Source organism: Rattus norvegicus, chromosome 1 (genome assembly GCF_021556685.1).
Source record: "Rattus norvegicus strain SHRSP/BbbUtx chromosome 1, alternate assembly SHRSP_T2T, whole genome shotgun sequence".
Classification (NCBI taxonomy): Eukaryota; Metazoa; Chordata; class Mammalia; order Rodentia; family Muridae; genus Rattus; species Rattus norvegicus.
This window is the reverse complement of record NC_141534.1, coordinates 227371207-227381772: the sequence shown is the minus strand read 5'-3', so window position 1 is coordinate 227381772 and position 10566 is coordinate 227371207. Positions and strand designations below refer to the sequence as shown.

The 10566-nt window shown below is 42.7% G+C and overlaps 1 long non-coding RNA gene across 2 annotated transcripts in view; it reads left to right on the top strand.

The window, feature by feature from the left end:
* Positions 1-797: 797 nt before the first annotated feature.
* The window catches only part of LOC134483972 (uncharacterized), a 66985-nt gene continuing 57216 nt past the window's right edge, over positions 798-10566 (top strand). For both annotated transcript variants that reach the window (XR_015653063.1, XR_015653062.1), the window contains exon 1: positions 798-910. This is a non-coding gene — a long non-coding RNA (uncharacterized LOC134483972). The remainder of the gene's footprint in view (positions 911-10566) is intronic.

Sequence of the window (10566 nt, the reverse complement as noted above, 5' to 3'; positions counted from 1 at the left end):
GTCTGTGGGCCCTGTAAGGTGCTGCAACAGCACAGTTCAAAGTGCAGATGTCCAGTGTCCAGAACTAAGACAGCTGTGACATCAGGAGAGCAATGTGGAAGAACCCTTCCATGAAACACCCAAGCTTGACCAAGCATTTGATTTTATCTCCAGTCATTGTACATTCTGAAAACCTTCCCTGTTGCCAAATCCAATAGTTATCTTAGTGCCCCATCACCAAACAACCATGCTTCCTTCCAGAAAGCTGCTGAGACACAAAACAGAAAGCTGTTCATTTAAGAAATCAACTTGGGCAAATGCAGATTTTTTTTTTAATTGATTTACCTTAAGACCCAGCTATACCACTTCTGGGCATATACCCAGAAGAGGCTCCATCCTAACACAAGGACACTTGCTCAACTGTGATCATAGTAGTTGTATTCATAATAGCCAGAAAAGGTAGACAACCTGGATGTCCCTCAACTGAAGAATGGATAAAGAAAATGTGGTACATGTACATAACGGAGTATTACTAAGCTGTTAAAAACAATGACATCATGTTATTTTGGGCAAATGGATGGAACTAGAAAAACATCAACCCGAGTAAGGTGTACTGGCTGGTTTTGTGTATCAACTTGACACAGCTGGAGTTATCACAGAGAAAGGAGCTTCCCTTGAGGAAATGCCTCCATGAGATCCAGCTGTAAGGCATTTTCTCAATTAGTGATCAAGGGTGGGAGGGCCCAGCCCATTGTGGGTGGTGCCATCCCTGGGCTGGTGTCTGGGGTTCTATAAGAAAGCAGGCTGAGCAAACCAGGGGAAGCAAACCAGTAAGCAACATCCCTCCATGGCCTCTGCATCAGCTCCTGCTTCCTGACCTGCTTGATTTCCAGACCTCACTTTCTTTGGTGATGAACAGCAAAGTGGAACTGTAAGTTGAAATAACCCTTTCCTCCCCAACTTGCTTCTCGGTCATGATGTTTTGTGCAGGAATAGAAACTCCGACTAAGGGATGAGGTAATACAAACCCGGAAAGACAAACATGGTATGTACTCATTCATAAACGGATATTAGCTGTAAAGTAAAAGACAATCATGCTACAGTCCATGGACTCAGAGAGGCTATGTAACAAGGGGAGATTAAAGGGCGCGGGGGGGGGGGGACGACAATGACTTCTGTCTGGGAAGAAGAAATAGAATAGACTTCACAGGTGGACTGGGGGCTAGTGAACTTGGGAATAGGAGGGGTCAGGTGGCAGGGAAGGGAGAGAAAAAAATTCTGGGAGAAGAGATTGGAATAGGGAGGCATTTCTGAGGCAAGGTAGAAACCTAGTGGGTACAGTGGGAAAATCTTAAGTTGACAAGAGTAAGCCTAGCAAAGACTCCTAGTAATGGGGAACACGGAGACTGAACTGGCCATCTGGCCGTCTTCTGTTACCAGGCAAGACATCAGGTGGAGGAATTTGGGACACCAATCCAGCCACAAAACCTTCCACCTACAGTTGGCCTGCCTGCAGAGTGTTCTGGGACCAGAGCTTAGCAGAATCATCATCAGAGAGACTTGATCCACCAACTGATGGGAGCAGATGCAGAGTCCCAGGGCCAAACATCAGCTTGAGCCCAGGGAGTCCAGCAGACCAGGGGGAGGAAGCATCAAAGGAACTGGAGGGGTCAGAGACACACCCAGAGAAAGCAGCCCACAGAGGCAACTAACTGGTCCTCATGGGGATTTACAGAGATCAGGGAGCCTGTAGAAGGTTTGACCTAGGTCCTTTGCATATGTGTGGCTGAGTAGCTTAGCATTCTAGTGACAGTCCTAACAATGGGAGTGCTCAGGCCCTGAGTCTTTTGCCTAATTGGGTGTGTGTGTGGGAGAGGGGGGGCTTTTCCTCCTAGGCTGCCTCATTCAGTCTTGATGTGATGGTTTTGTGCCTGGTTTTATTGTAGTTATGCCCTATTTGATTGGTGGTCCTTGGAGGCCTGCTCTTTTCTGAGGGGAGATGTGTGTATGTGGGGGACAGGGATCTGGGGGAAGAGGGGAAATGGGGAGTGAAGTTGCAGGGAGAGATGGGAGGGGAAACTGTAGTTAGATTATAATACATGAGAGAATGATTTAAAAAACAAATGCAGATTTCTGATCACTTGAAAAACCACAGAATTGGACTGAGTAAGAACTTTCAAAACGCTAATGAAAAACAGGTGGATTCACCAAACTGCTCACCACAGATTAAGCTAAGTAAAACTTAGTTATTATGCAGGAGTGAACAAACTCGGGGTCACTGTAATTTCGAATTTTCCTTTGAAGTCACGTTGGTTTTTAGCTGTCTTACTTTTTAGATATAAGAAAGCCTTTTCTCCTTTCACTTATGATGTCTATGACTTGGAGCAATTTAAACAGATCCAGAACTTGTTGTTTCTCTTGCTGCCCCATCACTTCTGACTTTAGATCCCTATTAAACATCCACATTTGTCTCACAGGTATTTGCTGAGGGAGGGAGGGTCTGCCCTCCTGGCTGCAGGATGTCATTCATTAAGCTCTTCGTCCTGGAGAAGCTTATAAATGATTAGGTTGTGAGCCACCATGTGGCTGCTAGGATTTGAACTCAGGACCTCTGGAAGAGCAGTCAGTGCTCTTAACCACTGAGCCATCTCTCTAGTCCCCTTCATGGTACTTTTTAAAAGTTACATTTATTTGCTTGTTTGCTGGTATATGGGTGACCGAGTACATTGAATGTCTGTCTTGGTGTTCCTGTAGAAGTCAAAGGATGACTTTGGGAGTTTATTTTTCTTCATAACATATGGATCCCAGGGACTGAACACAGGTTGTCAGGGTTACCAGTAGATGCCTCTATCCATTGTGCCTTCTCTGTGGCCCAAGCTATATTTTTTTTCCTCTCAGAATTTTGAAATTAAAAATTCTTTAGTCTCTAGAATACAAAGTAACAAGTTCCATCATGTGCACTGACAAATTTTTTTTTGTTTTGATTTAAAAAAAAAAAAACAATAATGTTTGGGGCCAGTGAAATGGCTCAGTGGGTAAAAGTGCCTTAAATGAAAACCTGTCAAACTGAGTTTGATCTTCAGAACCCAGAAATGTGAAAGGAGAAAACCACTTCCCAAAAAGTTGTTCTCTGACATACATACCTGTGTATGTGTCACTAGAGTCCATTCAAACACCCCCCCACACACACAGACACACACCCTTGTACACACTTGCACCCTTCCATACATTTTTTAAAAATTCTATAAAACCTGACATTTGGGCAACACAGTGTCAATAAAGCCCATAGAGCAATATCTATGTGTTTTAAGATACGTTAAATGATACTATGTATCACATTAAGATACTATGAGATACATAGTGGTCGAGATATGGCTTAGTGGTTAAGATCACTTCTGCTCTTCAGAGAACCTAGCTTTGATTCTCAGTACCCAGGCGGCAGCTCATTATTATCTATAGCTCCAATCCCATGCGACCTCTAGAAGACCTCATGTGGGCACTAGGCATTCATGTGATACTCATACATGCAGGCAAAAACCCTGAAAAGAAACTAAAAATAATCTTTTTTAAAAAGCTATAATATATAGTAGTTGTTTTGTGGTCTCTACAATCATGAGAAGCTAAATGAAACTAGAGTAGTTTCGTAAAAAAACAATGATTATTTTGGATCAAAATAGGAGTGATTATAGACAAGATTGTATCTAAATGGTGTGGGGGATGTGGAAGTCAACCTTTGGAAGGAAAAAGTGGGATGGAGATCAAGGCACATCAGGCTCTGTGACTCCTGAAAGAGTCCTGATCTGTGACACATGGCATTAGATCTAAGATGGCTTCTGGCTATCTGGTGAGACAGTAAAAATGAACCAAGGCCAGGGTGGTGACTGCTTCCCCCCTCCTCATGGAAGTCCTCTCAGGTGAAGATGCTCCTCCCATTTCTTCTGAATTTTCTCATTAGACGGGGCTTTCATTGGATGGCGAGATATGATTGGCCAAGGATTTGGGGCTTTGGGACTGGCTCAAACACTGGGCCTACAGACTGGGCCAGAAACTCAGAACTGCATCCTGATCCTGGACTCTGGAGTCAAGTTTTCTAGAATTTATCATGTGACTCCATCACCTCTCGCACCCCCCACCCCTTGGTCCTGTTCCCACAAAATAGAAAATCATAGTTTATCGGTTGTCAAACTCTAGTCTCATTTGTTTTCAAAACAGAATCCAGCTATGTGCACAAGTTAGCCTCCAACTTGCCACAGCTTCCTAAGTGCTTGCTATAGATGCATATGCCACCACTCCTGGCTTATAGCTAATGAACTTTAAATATTAGCTTTACGATCTGTAGCTGGGTGTTCTTAGACTTCAAAATGATCATGGATGATCAACTTACAATGACCTTTGACTTAGTATACCAGAGACCAAGGCCAGAGCCAGGTCTGTGTGGCTCTGCGTGTGTGTGTGTGTGTGTGTGTGTGTGTGTGTGTGTGTGTGTGTGTGTGTGCGCGCGCGCGCGCGCGCGCGCGCACGTGCGCGCTCATGTGTGTGTGTTCCAACAAACCAAGACGTTTCACCCATTTCAAAAGAAGTTTCAGTGAAGTCGACACAACTATGCTGGGAAAGGAAATAGAGACCAATACCTTCTGTCCTGTCCTTGAGGCATTGGTAATGGTGCTTGCATCATTTAGGGGAAGAATGAAAGCTGGCTGCTGGCTGGAAGCATGTGTAGTCTAGTAAGTCTTCGTGGGACTATCCATCTTTCTCTCTGTCCACCATGCTCAGCTTAGTGCTGTCTGTGGCTTAGTTTTGATAATTGCCAGAAGACTCTTCTTTATCAGATCTGTTGTTTCTGAGGTTCAAGGTGTGTGCTCAAGAGAGAATGACTCAGAGGGTAAGCATGTCCGGAAGGGAAAAGAACGCTATTACAGCAATGACTTGTTCCTCTTTGAGGTTTAGGGCATTGACTAGAAACATCTAGGCTTTGTTTGTGTGATTTAGAGCTGGACGTTATGCAAGATGGATGCTGCTGATCTGCTACTTATGACGTCAGCCTTGAAGGAAGAGGATTATCAGTTCCAGGTGAACACTCAGAAATGGGAAACTCCTGATGTGCAGAGATGAGCAGGAATTTGGGTTTTGTTTGCTAATTTTTTTTCTTGATAGTGTCTTCTGTAGCTCAGCCTGGTCTCGGGTTCATTCAGCAAAGGCTGACTTTGAACTTTCGGTCCTCCAGCTTTTACTTCCAGAATACCTGGAATGCTAGGTATGGACCACCAGACTGAGCTTCTGCCGTGCTGGGGAAAGGACTAAAAGCTTTCTGCTCACTGGGCATGCACTTGACTAACTGAGCCATAGCCCAGCCTCTGTCCCACAGTTTAAGGTAGCACATCCTGCAGGGCCAAATGAAAAGCCAGTGCTTTTAGGAAAAGCAGCTGGTATAGCTTCAAAACCTCTGGTATAGCCCCATAGACCGTGTATAAATTAAACACGCCCTAAGCTTGAAAATACCTTGGTTACATCTAAAATGCTGACATGATGCTTAACCTCATCTACTCAAAATGTGCTCAGAATGTTCACACTAAAAATGCAGCTGTACAAAGCCAGCTATTATATAAACCTCATTGTTAAATGAGGAACTGACTGTACATGGAACTTACTAAAAGCAAGACTAGACACTAGAAGCCATGGGACAGGCCACTCCCTCTCAGGACCACCTGGTGACTGCTACTGCTCAGCGTCACTTGAGAATATGCTCACATATTTGCTAGCTAGCTTGAGAAGAGGTCAGAATTCCAAATCTGTTGTTAAGTGGGGAACCATGTGAGGTGTGGCAGCTCATGTCTGTGGTATCAGTTCCTCAGGAGACTGAGGTGGGAGAATCACTTACACCCAGGAGGTAGGGCCTAATTTTGCCAGCATCCTTAGACCTTTTCTAAAAGGAAAGGAAAGGAAAAGAAATGAAAGGAAAAGAAAGGGAAGGGAGGAAAAGTTAAAAGAAATAGCTTAGCAGGTAGAGTACTAGGGGTTCTTCCGGAGGAATCCCCAACCCTTACAACCTGTCTTAAAGGATCCAATGCCCTTGCTGGCCTCCTTAGGCACCAAGCATGCATATGTTACACATGTATACATTCAGGCAAAACATCCAAATATAAATAAAAATGAATAAGTCATTAAAAGAGAGAGGGAAAACAAAAAATGTTGGGGTTCATCTGCCCAACAGATCATGTAGGGATGCATCCCGCTCCCACGGCTATTCAGAGTTTTCTTGTGACCAGGGACATTCACACTGTAAGTTAGAAAACTCTACCAGATTGCAGCTCTCACGTTCACTTAAAAAGTAGTAAAAATTCTTCTAATTCAGATCTAAGACTTCCCTTTTAGCTGGTTGCTTCTCCTTAGATCAAAAAGTGAGATTACAGTTTGCTCCAAGTATACACCTTTGCTTTTCTTTGGTTTGCACTGTATAAAACTTTGGCTTCCTTCAAGCAGAAAAATAGACTCTGAAATGGAATTATATCTTAAGATTTTAACAAGGAATGTATGCTTTTCTTCACCAAAAAGTCACTGTTAGTAAGTTAGCATCTGTTGCTACAAGCTGCGACTGCCTTCGGGAACTAACACTTCCTCCGATTTTGCTTTGAGAAATTTTCAACCCTTGGATATTAATCTCCTCATCATTATTCTGATCACCTGCCTGATGCATTGGAGTCTCCCAACGATTTCAAATGGCTCCAAGAGCCTCTCAAGTGATTGACACCAGGATCCTGTAAGTCATGAAAGTAGCATGGTTGCTAGGTGGTCTCAGATCTCTGCCCTTCAGAGTGGCTGTTGATAGTAACATCTATCTGTCAGATCCTTCAGACAGCAATGCCCTAGAGTCCCAGTCTTAGTTTTTGAAAGGATGAGTCTAAGGAGGGAATTGGTATAGCAGAATTGAGACAGAGAGTGTCTAAAACGTTGCCGATCAAGTCAAACCACCTATACCTTTTGGGGACCTTGGCCTTGCCTAGGCTGCAAACAAATGAAATTGGCATCATTTCTATCAAGTGCTTGCCTCAGCCAATCATAAGCAGCCAACTAATGGCAATATGATGTATTCCAACATGAAATGTTTTTTAAAATATCTAGATTATTCCTATTTATTCATTATCATAATTATGATGCTAATTAACAAATTTAAGCAAAAACAGTTGGACAAGTGATAAGACTAGGATGCTGCCTCGAAATACCATGCCACTTACATTCAGATTAACAGAATGTAAAGCACGTTTATTTTAGTACACTCTTAACAATGTTGCTCTTACTTAAAATTTGATTTGCTATTGTCAATAAGGACAAATATCCAACTGGACATGACAAATGTTATCAATAGGATGTTTCAATTATTTCTCTTCACAGAAGAGGGTTGTATAGTTCCCTTTTTAGCTATTTGGACTTTTTTTATATAAATGTCATAATTTCATTTCTATTCATTCAATGCAAAATTTCTGCTAAGTTGTTAGAGCTAAGAAATATATCATTCTTTCATTCATCAAATGTGCTGTAACATTTCTTTTTCAAAACGTATTTTGGGTTGTAGGGATATCTCAGCAGGTAAGAGAGTGTACTCCTCTTGCAGAGGACCTAAGTTTTGTTCCCAGCAACCACACTGGACAGTTCACACCTTCAGTCACATCGAATCTGATGACATTTCCTAGCCTCTTCAGATACCTGCACATGTGTGAATTACACATAGAGACATATGTGCTTATACATGTGCATATACATAGTGTAGCAATAGAATAATCTTAAAACCAATATTTTATACATGTATACAATGTATTTCTATAATACTCATCTCTCTCTCACCTTTTTCAGTTCTTTTCAGATACTACAACCCTACCAACTTCACGTCTAAGATGGACCCCCCCCCCTTGCTGACCACATTTCAGGGAATCTCTTCTGTTTTCTTTCTACCAACCCCATGTCTTCTTTTTCATGCATCGTGCACTTCAGAGCTTCCTTAGTCCATTTCAGAAGACCAGATATTTTCATGGATAACCGAAATCTGTTTGGCCCCTGATTCTAGATTATTCCATTCCAGAAGAAGTTGAGAAGAGTGACAGCATTCTTTCATTCAACAAATATGGAGAACATAGAAAACATATTTCCTCATGCCACCTATTCTTGACAAGTGTATCTAAATAAATCAAATAGGTATGCCTGGTGGGGTACATATCTACTATTTGGAGGCAAAGACAGGAAGATTGAGAGTTTGAGACCAGCCTGGGCTACACAGTGACTTCTAAGCCAGTCCATGCTAATTAGTGAGACCGAGTCCAAACAAAACAGAAAGAGACCCCACCACCAACCTAAACACTTGCAAAGCTTTGCTCTATGAAAATATAATATGTAAATATAATAAATGAAAAGGTCAGTCTTTTTCTTTAATGTCAGATCTTCATGCTTGTTCTTTTGAACTTTGAACTGATTTGCTACTAATGATCATGCTATAGAAAAAAATTTACGAATGAAAATGAGGGTCTCTGGGTAATTTTTGTTGGCTATTTTCTACCCCTTTTTGCCCAGGCTGCTAAGGTCACTGATTCTCAAGTCAGCAATTCATATAGCCAGGAGTTTGCTGGAAGAGTGCCAGGCAGGCTGAAATAGCAACCTTTTGACCATGACTTCTGGGGGGAAAGGAGCCCTCTCTGCAATCATTGCTCATGAAACCTCTGGAATGTATTTGCACAAAGAGCTCATTGAGAGTTGACAGGCCCGATACAGCCATTCCTTTCTTTCTATGGAGGAAGCATCAGCAATCATAGCCATTAGAGTCTTTCATATCTGCACAAGGAGGAGCGCAAAGCTGTGTGTGTTTTGAGTAATCCACCAGCCAGGCTTCCCCTGTGGGCGGAGGTCCCTGGAAAAAGCCGAACCCCTGAGTCAGGGCAAAGGCTGCCAGCTGAGGCAGCTTATTGAGCCACATGGAGCCTCCCCATCCTTGTCCGGGAGAAGCTGACAGGAGGCAAAAGAGAGCCTCCTAGAGACAGTAACCAGCTGAGAACACAGAAATGCCAGCCACTGTTGTTTCAGAAAGCAGTGATTAGTTGTCATTTTAGCAGTTTTACCAAAAGACACCCTCCCAGCCTGCTTCCCGATGTCTTCCCTGTAGCCCAGTGTCCACAGGAAGGCCAACTTTATTAGTCCTCTTCTTGTGTGACTCTTCTAAAAGGCGAAAACATGTCCCAGGGATAGAAAACATCAAAGCAAGCCGAGCTGAAACAGATGTGGGGCTGTAAATGGTTTCTTTCCCTCGGTCGGGGGATCATGTTCTAGGGATGGATAATTAGGAAAGGTTACTGAGAACTCTAAAAGCTTAGTTTAAAAAGATGGAATGCTTACCGAGTGGCAGGACTGCATTGCCTTGCAGACACGAAGGAGCTACAGTTTTAGGAGTGAAAGCTCAGCACATCTCTTATACATAAAACAGAACAAATACAAACTGTCGTGTACGGGAAATGGACCAAGAGTTCAAGGCCACCCTTGGGTACATTATACAATCGAGGCCAACCTGTAGAACATGAAACCTTATCACAAATAGTCAAAGCCAAAGCTAACAAACCCGCAGCAAAATAACTAGACATTTGTGTGGGGGCCCACAGTCCCACCATTATGGCCTCACCACCATCTACCCAAACCTACAAGGCCCTCCTGTGACAGGGATTTCTGTAAGAACAAAATAATATTAATGGAGACTGTTGGCTGAGACCCTTCAGTATGCTGGGCTCCTGGTAGGTATACTCTCAGATTTTATATCCAAGACAATTCTGTTAAGGAGCTACAGTTTCCTTCCCATTTTACAGGTTCGGGAGGGTAAGGACCTTGGTAAGTACTCAGACTGGAGCAGATACTCCTTAACTCTATGATCAATTTCTGCCTAGTAGACCATTTTGAGAGCAAGTTTATGTCCACTACAAGTCACCTAGAATCTCGGCGGATTCTAAACTTGAGTTCCATAAAGCATCTTCACTGTAAATTGCCTCCAGTCTGGACAGATATTTGGGGAGAAAAGGGCAGAGTTTGGATTAAATAGCTCTTTCCAAGTGAGTATAGTCTCAGACACATGATGAAATTCTATTTTCCTCCCGTGTTGCCAAGACAGTTGGTTGGTTAGCTTATTTATTAATTATTTTTCTTTTTAATCCTAGTATAAACCAACCACACAAACAGTCACCTTAGCCTGAAATTCAGAGAGGGAATTACTTACCGAAGCAAAGTAAGATTAAATTTTATTCGAACAAATAAAAACGACCACAAACCCAGGAAACCTAGCGCTCTATGGAAACTTTGAAGCAATCTTTAACAGGGGAAGGGAAAAAAGCAAGCAGATGAGGATGTTGGTTCAGAAAGCAGAAACAATGTTTATTTCTTAGCTGCTTTAGTCACCAGCAAAGTTAGCATTGCCTTGGCTTTAACAGCTGATGAATTATGAAATAACAACATGTCAGATTTTGAAAATTCTGCCCAATGATGAGACAATTGTCTCTCAAGCAGTGCAGGCTGGCTTGGCAGCCTGCTGTCTTGTTGCTGTCTCTTTGGAACTTTGGAACAGCT